The following is a 13,248-nucleotide window of genomic DNA, read 5'->3' as shown; positions in this document are numbered from 1 at the left end:
TAGTGAAGGCTATATAGTGTTTTGATCTTCATCCGTAAGTGCTTCAGCAAGCAAGGTTGTATCATCTGTGTATCACAGGTTGTTAATGCGTCTTCTTCCAATCCTGATGCCATGTTCTTCTTCATATAGTCCAGTTTCTCGGATTATCTGCTCAAAGTACAGATTGAATAAGTATGGTGAAAGGATACAACCTTGATGCATACCTTTCCTGATAATAAACCATGCATATCCCCTTGTTCTGTTCAAATGACTGCCTCTTGGTTTATGTATTTCTACATGAGCACAATTAAGGGTTCTCGAATTCCCATTTTTTGCAGTATTATCCATGATTTGTCATGATCCACATGGTTGAATACCTTTGCCTAATCAATAAAACAGGTAAACATCTTTCTGGTATTCTCTCCTTTCAGCCAAGATTCATCTGACATCAACAGTGATATCCCTCATTCCATGTCCCCTTCTGAATCCGGCTTCAATTTCTGGCAGTTCCCTATTGATGTACTGCTGCAACTGTTTTTGAATTATTTTCAGCATAGTTTTACTTGAATGTGGTATTAATGATATTGTTTGATAATTTCCCCTGTTCTGTTAGATCACCTTTCTTTGAAACAGGCAAGTATGTGATGTCTTCCAGTCAGTTGGCCAGGTAGCTGTCTTCAGAGTTTCTTGGCAGAGACAAATGTGTGCCTCCAGTGTTGGCATCTATCATGGATTGAACTGTGTTCCCAGAAAATACTTGTGAACTTGGTTAGGTCGTGATTCCCAGTATTATGTTGTTGTCCTCCATTTTGTGATTGAAATAATTTTTCTACATGTTGTAAATTCTGATCTCTGCCTGTGGCTAATGAGGCAAGATTAGATTATGTTCAAGACGATTAGGATGGGATGTAACCCCCTTGCTCAGGTCACATCCCTGATTCAATATAAAGGGAGTTTCCCTAGGGTGTGGCCTGCACTACCTTTTATCTTACAAGAGATAAAAGGAAAGGGAAGCAAGCAGAGAGCGAGGGACCTCATACCACCAAGAAAGCAGCACTGGGAGCAAAGTGTGTCCTTTGCATCAGAGATTCCTGCACTGAGAAGCTCCTAGTCCAAGGGAAGATTTATGAGAAGGACCTTCCTCCAGAGCTGACACAGAGAGAAAGCCTTCCCTGGAGCCGATGCCCTGAATTTGGACTTCTAGCCTACTAGACTGTGAGAGGATAAGCTCCTGTTTGTTAAAACCGTCCACGTGTGGTATTTCTGTTGTAACAGCACTAGATGACTAAGACGACATCCATTTGTTGCAACATCTCAGTTGGTGTATTCCTGGAGCCTTGTTTTCCGGCAGTGCTGTCAGTGCAGCTTGGACTTCTTCAGAACCGTTAGTTCTTAATCATGTGCTACTTCTTGAAATAGCTGAACGCCAGCCAATAATTTTTGGTACAGTGACTCTGTATATTCCTTTATCTTCTTTTGATGCTTCCTGCGTTGTTCAGTTTTTTTGCCCATAGGATCGTTCAGTATTGCAGCTCCAGGCTTGAATTTTTTCTTCAGTTCTTTAAGCTTGAGAAATATCAAGAATGTTCTTCCCTTTTGTTTTTCCAACTCCTGGTTTTGCACATTTCATTATAACACTTAACTTTGTCTTCTTGAGCTGACCTTTGAAGTCTTCTGTTCAGCTCTTTTACTTGATCGAGTCTTCTTTTCACTTTAGCTACTCGACGTTCAAGAGCAGGTTTCACAGTCTCGTTTTAGATCCATTTTGATCTTTTTCAAAGATTAGAAGGTCTTTTTAATGACCTTTTACATTCTTCATGTATGATGTCCTTGATGTCATCCTACAACTCATCTGGTCTTCTGTCATTAGTGTTCAGTGTGTCAAATCTATTCTTGAGATTGTCTGAATTCAGGTGGGATATATTCAAAGTTGTACTTTGGCTCTCTTGTACTTATTTTAATTTTCTTGAGCTTCAACTTGAACTTTCATAGGCGCAGTTGATGGTATGTTTCATGGTCAGCCCCTGGCCTTGTGCTGACTGATGATATTGAACTTCTCCATCAACTCTTTCCACAGATGTAGTTGATTTGATTCCTGTGTATTCCATCTGGTCAGGTTCACTTGTATAGTTACCATTTATGTTGTTGAAAAAAAGTATTTCCGATTAATAGGTCCTTGGTCTTGCAAAATTCTGTCATGTGATCTTCCACATTGTTACTGTCACCAAGGCCTTATTTTCCAACTACTGATCCTACTTTGTTTCCAACTTTGCCATTCCAATCACCAGTAATTATCAATGTATCCTGATGGCATGTTTGATCAATTTCAGACTGCAGAAGTTGGTAAAAATGTCCAGTTTCTTCATCCTTGGCATTAGTGATTAGGGCATAAATTTGAATAATAGCCATGTTGAGTGGTCCTCCTTATAGGCATATGGATATTATCCTGTCACTGACATTGTTGTATTTCAGGATAGATCTTGAAATGTTCTTTTTGGCAGTGAATGCAACACCATTCTTCTTCATTTTATCATTGCCAGCATAGTAGACTATGTGATTGTCTGATTCAAAATGCCAATACCAGTCCATTTCCACTCAGTAATGCCTAGGATGTCAATCTGCAAGCATTCTGTTTCATTTTTGTCAACTTCAGATATCCCTAATTTATACTTCATACATTCCATGTTCTGAATATTAATGGATGTTTGCAGCTGTTGACTCATTTTGAGTCGTGCCCGCTCAGCGAATGAAGGTCCTGAAAGCTTTACTCCATCCATGTCATTAGGGTCAAATCTACTTAGAGGAGGCAGCTCTTCCCTAGTCATATTTAGAGAGCCTTCCAACCTCAGGGGCTCATTTCCAGCACTATATCAGACAGTGTTCTGCTGTTATTCATAAAGTTTCCACTGGCCAGTTTTTTCAGAAGTAGACTGCCAGGTCCTTCTTCCTAGTCTGTCTCAGTCTGGAATCTCTGCTGAAACCTGTCCAACATGGGTGACCCTGACGGTATTTGAAATACAGGTGGCATAGCTTTCAGTATCAGAGCAACACACAAGCCACCACAGTATTACAAAGATTATTATATGTGGTGGTATATTTTCAAAATTTAACTTACAAACCAAGTTTAGAATTAGGGATGGAGACCACCTTTTTAAAAATTACTTTAAAAGAAGATAGTTTTTAGAAAAAAGTAGTAATACCACATTTAGTCACATATTTCCTTCCTCTCATTCAAATCACACTCCAGTTTGACAAGAAAAAAAATTCCTCAAGTTTCTACTCTTCCTCCCTTTTTGTCTACATTATACAAGAAATATACAAAAAAAAAAAAAAAAGTGTAGTCCCATTTTAATGGAAATGATTATGGCAGTCTAGAGTTTCAAATCTAGCTCCCACGTGTGAGCAGCTCTCTGCGGCTCTAAAAGATTTCATCTGTTATGTGCTGTTACAAACATAAATTTATATGTGTGCCATTTATGTTTCCTATTACTGCTTTAATAGTTTTTTCATTATATCACTACAAGTACCTTTCAAGATTGCTCACCCCTCTTTCCTGATTTGCTCCTATGCTGATCTTTTGAGTTGCAGCCTTTGCCATCTGAATTCCATGCATCAGAATATAAAGGAGCGTAGGAGCTTACGTAGGATCAAGGGGGTGCTTTAACACCTAGAGGACAATGACTGTGTATGCTCATTTTTTAGTTTCTTTTAGCATTTATTGTAATACCTGGTATACTGGAAGGTCACTGACCTGGAGTCAGAAGACCTGGGTTTGAGTCTTGGTTCTACTAACTTTACTAGATGTGTGACCTTGGGCTAATCACATAACTTCTCTGACCTTCATTTTCCTCATCTTTAAACATGAGAATAATACCTATTTCCCAGGATTATGGTGAGGATTAAATGAGATGATACATGTGAAAACATTTTGCAGTTTGTAAAGTGCTATGCAAATAAAACTCGTATTAATGTAATGTGGAAGGAAGATTTTCAGTTAAATGGCTGACATTCATCCCTCTCTGGCTAAATTACATTGGAGTGGAGAGTAAACGTCTTTAAAGTCCGTTACAAGTTTTAAGGAGAACCTGTTCACAACAATCTCTTGCAGTTTAGGCCAGCTGCTTGTTTGAGGGAAAAATCCCAGTTTCATTTAATGCAGAGAAGTTTGATCTGTAGCAGCTAGTCCTCATGACTAAACAAAGTGAAAGATAGACCTTCAAACTTTGCCCATGGTCTCCTTCTGGGCAAATAAGACATTATTGACCAAAAGGGCAGTACTACTGAATCTGCCTTAAGGCTTTGAGTGGGGGCTAGAGGGTCTGCGTGCAGATCAAATTTTTAAAACTCTGTCCTTTTGAAGACAAAGCTTCTGTAGGCTGAGGAAGACCTGTGTTGCTATTCATAACCTCTTTTAAATCAGAAGTTGGATTTGTTTTTTAATACAGATAATCCCCTAAACCCAAACATGTTGCTGTCGAATTGATTCTGACTCCTAACGACCCCATAGGACAGAGTAGGACTGCACCATAGGGTTTCCAAGGCTGTAGTCTTCACAGAAGCAGACTGCCACATCTTTCTCCTGCGGAGCGGCTAGTGGGTCTGAACTGCTGACCTCTCGGTTAGCTGCCAAGCACTTAACCACTGTGCCACCAGGGCTCCTCGGTACAAATCATAAAATCATTAAGTACCTTTTGGACTGTTCTAAGAGGATCCATTGGAATGGAAATTGTCATTAATTTGGTTAGATGATCACTTTTCAGTAAAATGGAGTCTGGAATGAGGATTGTTTTTAGGAAAAGGCAGACAAATAGTGACCAGCTTCAACAGCTCACATTAAGTTATCTGTGCAAACAAGAGGGATCCCAGCATAAGCTTTCCTATCCCTGGTTTCCCTTCACTGTCCTCTCCTTTCCTCTCTGCCCCCATCCCCTCCACCCCTGTTTCCTCCTTTCCTTCTTTTTCTCTCTCTTCCCACTTCTCCTGAGGTCAAATCAGTGATCGCTTGTGTCCAAAGATGCTTAAGTAAAGGAACACCCCACATGTAAATTTATCCCCAAATTACCTCTTATTCCTTTGACTTCCTTTCCTAGTCTTTCCTTGCACATTTATTCTTTCTTGAAATTTCCTCCCCTCTGTGCGTGTGTGTACAATTTAAAGTAACAAAATTTGGAGATAGAGGAGTTATCAAAAATTAATGTATACATATATTTTTTAGGATATCCAAATTTTTGTGAATATTTAAAAAACTTTTATTGAAGATTTATTATGTTCTCAACATTGTACCAAGTACTGAGAGATAAAAGAATGGAAATAAGGAAGGAAACCACACACCCGCCCCCCCTTTTTTTAGCTGTCAAGACTTTATTATGCACAGGGGTGGGGGGCTCAGGCCTTCTTGGCAGCCTCCTTCCTCATGGTGCCCAGGACATTGTTCTGCACCTCTTGGCCTCCCCTTGGCATGGATGTGTGTCAGCACCCTTTTTCTTGATGAACTTGAGATCCCGCTTGTCCCTGGAGACCTTAAGCAGCCCCATGGTGGGCTCTTCCTGGGCAAAACTGCATCCCTCTCTGACAGGCTCCCACATAAACGTAGTATGCTTGGTGAGGCACCCATGGTGGTGGCTGTGCCTGGACCTGCTCACTTTTGGGGTCACCTTGTTGCCTTCATTTGAGGCCTATGGCCATGGGATAGTGCAGAGCCATGGCTGCTGCTCTTCAGTGGCTGCTGCGGTGGAAGAAACCAACCTTTTTTGAGATTACTGTGTGCTAGGCTCTTCAACGTATGTTGTCTCATTTAATTTTCACAACACTGTGAGGTACGTATTACACTCCCTGTTTTAAAGAGACCCAGAGAGGTTCTGTGACTTGCTTTAAGGTCACATATCTGGCAAATGGCAGCACTAGAATTTGAACCCATGTCTTACAGAATGGTAACTCCAAAGCCCATGCTCATTTCATTATTCCACAGATGCATAATATTGCCCTGGGCTTTGAAGCCTTTATTGACTAAATAGCAAAAATCCACCATAAACCCTTGGAACTGGTACTTTGATGTGTTTTATGGTTAAGTTCTGAAGTAAGTTTACAATGACTCTATGCAGTAAGAATTTAGGAAAGGGGAGGCGTCATTAAGGACTGGATCATCAAGAAAAGCTTCATTGGAAATTGAGATGGTTCGGAAAAGTGTGTCATATTTGAAAGAGTGAAGTACATTCCAGGTAATAGGTCCAACATTAATTTGAAAAATTATTTCTGAGAAACTAGCTGATTCCCTTATTGTTGAATTAAGTGGCTATGAAATCCTCAGAAATGAAAGAAAGCTCCAGTTGGTGTGTTATTTCCCTATCCCTGGTATAGAGTGAAAAATACAAAAGAAGGAAGAGGATAAATGATAGGAATAAGTCTGGCACTTGAAATATTTAACAGATTACCATAGTCACACTAGACAGTTCTCTCAGGGTCAGAGTTAGGCACTAGGTACCCTGTTAAACTGCCTGGCATTTTATATGTGTTTCTGTAGCAATATTGAGTGTGAAAAAGATTTACTGACTCAAGTCAATATTTCATTTAAAATTTCACCTTAAAAATTATTGGTCTCTCAGTTTTTGTGTTTAGCTAGAAAAGTTTCGAACTGCAGTTTTAGTTTGGAAAAGTGTACTCAAACCAAACCAAACCCATTGCCGTCAAGTTGATTCCGACTCACAGTGATGCTATAGGACAGAGTAAAAAAACCTACAGAGTATAATTGCCCAATAAGGTTCCAAGGAGCAGCTGGTGGTTTCGAACTGCCGACTCTTTGGTTAGCAGCCAAATGCTTAACCACTGTGCCACCAGGGCCCCAAAAAGTGTATGTTATCTCTTTACCTGTTTAAACAAAATCTCACTTCTTTTATGTAGGAGATCTGAGGGCATGTGGATGGGAGTAGAGAGAGGGGTGTGTGCAGAGAAGCCATACCTGTGCCAGGGGTTCTTTTGGTCACCACCTACAGCCTGTATGTAATAAGGCTGGTGGACTACCCTGTACTTCTTTGCATTTAATGATGAATAAATGTATCTCAGTTTTTCTGATAAAAGTTTACTGCATGTGTACCACCACCCAACACCAGCCAGCCTTTGGTGCTGAGCTAAGAAATCTTGTACTGTTGTTGTTACTGATCTCAGCATCTTCTTCCATGACACCCATCTGTATTAGAAGGGTAAAAATAATGATTTTTGCATGCCTTTCTGATTATACTCATTTATACTTTAATTAAATGCATAGATCATTTTTGGTTAAATTAAATGTAGATACCTACCTGAGTTAATGTTTATTTATTAAAATATACTAAGAGATACTAAATATCTTTCATTTTAAATTTTTATTTTTTAGAAAGTAGAGGTGTGTGTGTAATTATAAGTTTTAAAAAAGTGTACTTAGAAGAATGACTATATGCTTCCTATATTTGGTGCTTTAATCCCCACTGTACTTTATGATTAGCTCATAGGAAATAGGGGTGGAAGGAACTAAGGAAAGAGCTGACATTTTTTAAGAGCTTACCTGTAGTTGGTACTTTATTTATATATTCACATTTTCTCATCATAGGAACAACATGAAGTAAATACTGTTGTTGTTATTAGGTGCTATCGAGTCAGTTTCGACTCATAGCGACTCTGTGCACAACAGAACAAGACACTGCCCTGTCCTGCACCATCCTTACGTTATGCTTGAACTCATTGTTGCAGCCACTGTGTCAGTCTACCTCGTTGAGGGTCTTTCTCTTTTCCACTGACCCGGTACTTTGCCAAGCATGATGTCCTTCTCCAGGGACTGATCCCTCCTGACAACATGTCCAAAGTATGTAAGACGCAGTCTCACTATCCTTGCTTCTGTGGAGCGGTCTGGTTGTACTTCTTCCAAGACAGATTTGTAGAAGTAAATACTAGATAATGAAATTGAGACGTGGAGGGATTAAGAAACTTTCCCAGAGGCTCAAAGCAAATAAATGGTAGAATTGTGATTTGAACTCTGGTCTGTCTAACACCTAGCTTAAACCGCATTAGTTATATATGGGGTTCATGATGACTACTCCTTGAATTAATGTTTAGTTAGCACTTTCAACTGCTTAGTGATATGCCAAGTATTGTATTCAGTAGGTTAATAGCAAACTCTAACTGTTCTCCAGAGGCGTATTTTGCGAAACATGGTACTTGTCTGTCCTAGAACAAAGGGACAAGCATGGAGGTGATAGCCAGGTGGTTGACTATTTGCTTGAAACTTGTGTAATATTGAGCTTGTCGGTTAACCTGGGATTCAAGAGTTTTGTCATCTGTGTTGTTGTTGGGTGCTGTAGAATCGATTCTGACTTAGAGACCCTATGGGACAGAGTGGAACTGCCCCATAGGGTTTCCTAGGCTATAATCTTTATGGGAGCAGATCGCCTGATCTTTTCTCTGATGAACCGGCTGGTGGGTTCAAACTGCCGACCTTTTGGTTAGCAGCAGAGCACTTAACCATTGCCCCACCAGGGCTCTTTTCTGTCATCTCTAGAGTGAGGAAATTAAAGGATCTCTAACGTCCTTTCTTCTTCTAAAATTCAGTGATTTGCCTATCAGCAGCAAATGATAATTTCTTGAAACTTTCAGTCTGTTGAGAAGTAGTAGCAATGATAAAGGTGATGATGATGTTACCATTTGCTGAGCACCTCTGTACTGTGCACTGCACTTACATATTGCCAGTTCTGCTAACATCTTGGCAGGATAAACAGTATCTCTAGTTTATAGCCGGGGAAACTAGGCTCATAGAATTTGCCACTGAGCGTGCAACTATTAAGCAATGGAGCTGGGAGCTAAACTGCTTTCAGTTTTCAGGGCCAGTGCTTTTTCCATAGTACTGCTTTACTATAGCATCTCTGGCTACTTTAGGACTTGAAGATGAGAGATTTTCTAGTGTGAGCAGTTCAGAGGGTATGGGCTTTCCATGTCTCTATACCAATGTATGGAAACCCTGGTGGCATAGTGGTTAAGTGCTCTGGCTGTTAACCAAAGCGTCGGCAGTTCGAATCTGCCAGGTGCTCCTTGGAAACTCTATGGGGGCAGTTCTACTCTTATCCTATAGGGTCGCCATGAGTCGGAATCGACTGGATGGCAGTGGGTTTTGGTTTTATACTGGTTTGTAGGAGCCCTAGTGGCACTGTGGTTAAGCGTTTGGCTGCTAACCAAAAGGTCAGTAGTTGAAATCCACCAGCCACTTGTTGGAAACCCTGTGGGTTGGTTCTACTCTGTCCTGTCGGGTTGCCATGAGTCAGAATTGACTGGGTGGCAGTTGTTTTTTTTTTTTTTTTTATTTGTGGGTTTTTCGTTGATCTAACCTTATCATTCTCAACTCGTACGCGAAGATGTGTTTTAGGGCTTTTGTGTACTTCCATTTAAGGAAACTGAAGCTCACTGCAGAGGAATCACTAGCATGTGAAGATTTCATCATGGCTTTTCCAATTATATCAACAAAGTCATAGGAGAAACACCGATTCTTAGAGGTGGAATCGTCTGGCTAGTTAGAGTGAATTACACACTCGCTGCATTTTTCACAAGCTGGATTTCAGGGACACGTGTTTATGTTGGCGCCTCTCCAGTTGTGTTACATGCTAAATCACCACCTTTCTGGGTTTTTCCCCCCCTAGGTCTTTATGTTAATTTAAAAGCATTTATTATATTTTGAGTAAAGTTAAATGAGGTTCAAGGCCACAGTGGTGGGGAAGAAGCTTTAAGCCGTGGAACGCAAGAAAGATATAGAGGCATTCTTATGGGGTGGCGGTAATACATAATCAAGCAGATGCTAACGAAAAATGAAATGCAGGGGCAGCGAGAAGAGACAGGGTGCTTGTTTGAAGGTTTTATAGAGGCGAGTACATTGCCTCTTTATTACAATCGTGTTTCTGCACTATAATAAGGTCTTTCATTGCAAGTTCAGCTTTTTTCATTCATTTGTTTTGTGCTCTGCTTCCTCTGTTGCTAATTGTCAGCACAATAGTCCTCCAACTATGAAGTCTCTGTGTCCTTTTGGACCAATTTGTCATTGTCTTTCTCCTCCACCCCCCAACCCATGCCCTCAGAATCTATTACCACGGTTGCATTTTTAGACATTTTTTATTCTTTAAAATGGCAGTGCTTTTGAAACATGCCAGAATAGTTCATGACAATTGAATCATCCAACCAGCAACAGTTATTGCTTCCAAAAGCACACAGATAAAGTTTCCATCTCTATAGGATATTCTTGTAAGGTAGTTAAAAATAAATATAAAATACTTCCTTTGTAGGATGATTCATATGCATTGTTTCCTTCAGGCTTCACAGTCCAAACCAAAAGACCAAACCTGTTTGCATCGGGTCAGTTCTGACTCTTAGTGACCCTATAGAACAGAGTAGAACTGCCTCATAGGGTTTCCAAGGAGCGCCTGGTGGGTTCCAACTGCAGACCTTTTGGTTAGCAGCCAACCTCTTCACCATCAGGCCACCAGGGTTTTCAGCTTCACAATAGTTCTGTGGAAATTGGACGTTTTGTTATCATGTTTTTGTCAGACTTATTTACAGGTTTACTGTTTACCTCATAAATTATTTGGAATTTCTGTGACTTTAGAAATGACATATCTATTCTTTTTCTACTACCAAAAACCCAGGTTTTGCTTATAGACATGTTATTTTATTACAGCTAAGAAATCAGCAAAGTGGGCATAGGTTGACAAACCTGAACAACTGTAGTTACTAATGCTAATTCATGTTAGATTTTTAACATTTTGTCCAAGGAATATTTCAAATGTGCTTTCAGCCATGTGCCAATAATCTGACAGGCATTTTTCAGATGTAATTTCTATAAAGCAATCCTGAGACACTATTGTTCTTGACAGCTTATTAGCTTCCCCTACCTTACAATCATGTGCTCCAAGTCCACTGTTGCTTTTAAGTGTAATATTCACCAGGTAAATAGCAATTGTTTTTGAATGCATGGCTACTATGAATACTAAATAAGTTTGGTTAGGTTTCTTTGGGGGAAAATATTTTAATACTCCGTGTGTCACCTGTTTGAATCATTGATTTGCACAGAAGTAGAAAGCTAAGTATATAAAGCTTATTATAAAGAAAGAAACTTTATTTCCTCTCTTGTAAGCTACTAACATCCCTGAAACTAGGATGTGGTATACTGAGAAGAGCCAAGGATTTAGGGCTGGGAAACTTGGATTCGAGAGTCGGTTTTACCACCTTACCAGCTGTGTGATTTTGAACAAGTGACTTACAAATCAAAACAGGTTTTGCTTTCTTATTTGTAGAATGAAAACTATGATAATACTTTAGAACTTTATTGGAAGGATTAAGTGAGATGTCAGATATCTGAAATCTTATGTTGTGGTGAAACAACTATTACTGAGTGGAAATAATCACTTGGTAGTTAATTCTTTAAAAAGAATAAATTTTGGCGAAGGATAGGCAGTCCCTGAGTTACGAACATCTGATTTCGGGACAACTCCTACTTGCCCTTTACCAAAAAAAAAAAAAAAAAAATCGAGTTGATTCTGACTTATAGTGATCCTATATGACAACGGTAGGACTGCCCCACAGAGTTTCCAAGAAGCAGCTGGTCGATTTGAACTGCTGACCTTTTGGTTAGCAGTGGAGCTCTTAACTACCACAACACCAGGGCTCCTTTAATGTTATGTAAGTTTGCCCTCACTTTGAAACACTTGAGCTCACCCCTAGTAGAAACAAATTCTTCATCACAATCACCTTCATTCGCTGCACATGCAGTTTTAAGTCATTGAAAAGGCTCTGAGCCCTTTCCTGCACTAACTAAAAAAATACCAAACCCGTTGCCATCAAGTCCATTCTGACAAACTAGAGTAAGTCTAAAGAAGGACCACATGCACCTGTTCCAGCTTACCTACACATTCTTAAAGACACACTCGGGAATGGGGCTAGTTTCTGACCCCGATGGAAATCAACGTTTCCCTAATAACCTAAACTGACAAAAGATTTAAGGTGAGATTTTTTTTTTCTCTGTTCTCCTAGAGATGAGTGATTATTCTAAAGTGAACTCTGTGTTTAGCTTGCTGTGCGTTATTTAAATCAGATTTAAAAAGGAATTTTTTTTTTCTTGCTATAATAAAGACCCAGAGACCTCCTTGTGGATGTGTTGGAAGCCTTTTAAAGTCAAGCTAACTTATTTGGAATCAGAGTTCCTGAATGTAAAGAAAAATACCAGTACCATCTCCCTGAAGTTTCAAGAAATTAAAGTGTTGTCCAGATAAAGGGCGGATTCCAGTACTGACGCTTTGATTATCTTTATATGTGCTTTTGATGAAATTGTTAGGGTTGGCTATTCATAAGTCTCCAGAATTCGTTGTGGCTGTAATGTCAAGAGTGTGAGGTCTTTCGGAACCTCAATCCGCTCATCTATAAAGTGAGGAAAATAACATTTCTGAACTATGCGGTGTGTCCAGCCTGGCATGTAGTGATCACTCAACAAACCTCCTCTCCTGGGGTTGCTTTCTACCAGGGTGCCTGCCACTCCTGTATATTTTTTCAGATGGATGTTATTAGGTTTTATTTATACGTAAGTATTTTTTTTTTATATATGTATCTGCTTCAAGCATGTAGTTTTCTTTAAGAATATTCATTACTAAGGTTCTCAGAAGTGGTCTAAACTGGACTGTACAGATTTTGAGGAAATAAGTATGTCAGATTTTTGAGGGGAAAGAGATGATAAAGTAAATTTTTATTCTATCAGAATTTGAACTTTCAAATATTCAGGTTATTTGAGGAGAAAGAAGAATAAGTCGTGGTAAGCTCTGTGGAATCTGAAATATTTCCTGAAGAATCTTTATTTGTATTCAGCTTGTGCGTACGTAGACTCTGATGACTACAGGAGAAATAGGAGGAGTATTGCAGATTCCTGGGAGATTACAATATAGTTGAGATGCACAGGAGACAGTCCTAGCATATGATCAAGTACCAGGATGTGGGATGTAGATACTAAGTGCAGTAGATGATCAGAGGCAGGAAAATATGAATTGAAATAATTAGAGAAGGTCTTAAATGACTGGATTCTAGTTAGAAGGAAAGAGTGCTTTCGATGAGAGAAACAGCATGAATTAAGTCCTGAAATTAAGAATAATCTGGGAGTGTTTAGGGGATAAAGACACATCTACCATCGGAAAGTACTCACAGTTGCAGTGATGAGGAATAAAGGTTGAAAAAGATTAGGACTTTTGTATAAATAGCTTGAAAGTCAGGCAAAGGAAT

The 13,248-nt window shown here is 39.5% G+C and overlaps 1 protein-coding gene and 1 pseudogene across 3 annotated transcripts in view; one reads left to right on the top strand and one right to left on the bottom strand.

Annotated features, from left to right (window-relative positions):
- The window catches only part of AKT3 (AKT serine/threonine kinase 3), a 325,616-nt gene that overhangs the window by 169,923 nt on the left and 142,445 nt on the right, over nt 1-13,248 (top strand). The window lies entirely within an intron of this gene.
- On the bottom strand, nt 5,365-5,682 carry LOC135228642 (large ribosomal subunit protein eL36-like; annotated as a pseudogene).

This window comes from Loxodonta africana, chromosome 25, assembly GCF_030014295.1.
Source record: "Loxodonta africana isolate mLoxAfr1 chromosome 25, mLoxAfr1.hap2, whole genome shotgun sequence".
Taxonomy (NCBI): domain Eukaryota; kingdom Metazoa; phylum Chordata; class Mammalia; order Proboscidea; family Elephantidae; genus Loxodonta; species Loxodonta africana.
The sequence above is the reverse complement of the archived record's forward strand: the minus strand, read 5'-3'. Positions and strand labels throughout refer to the sequence as shown.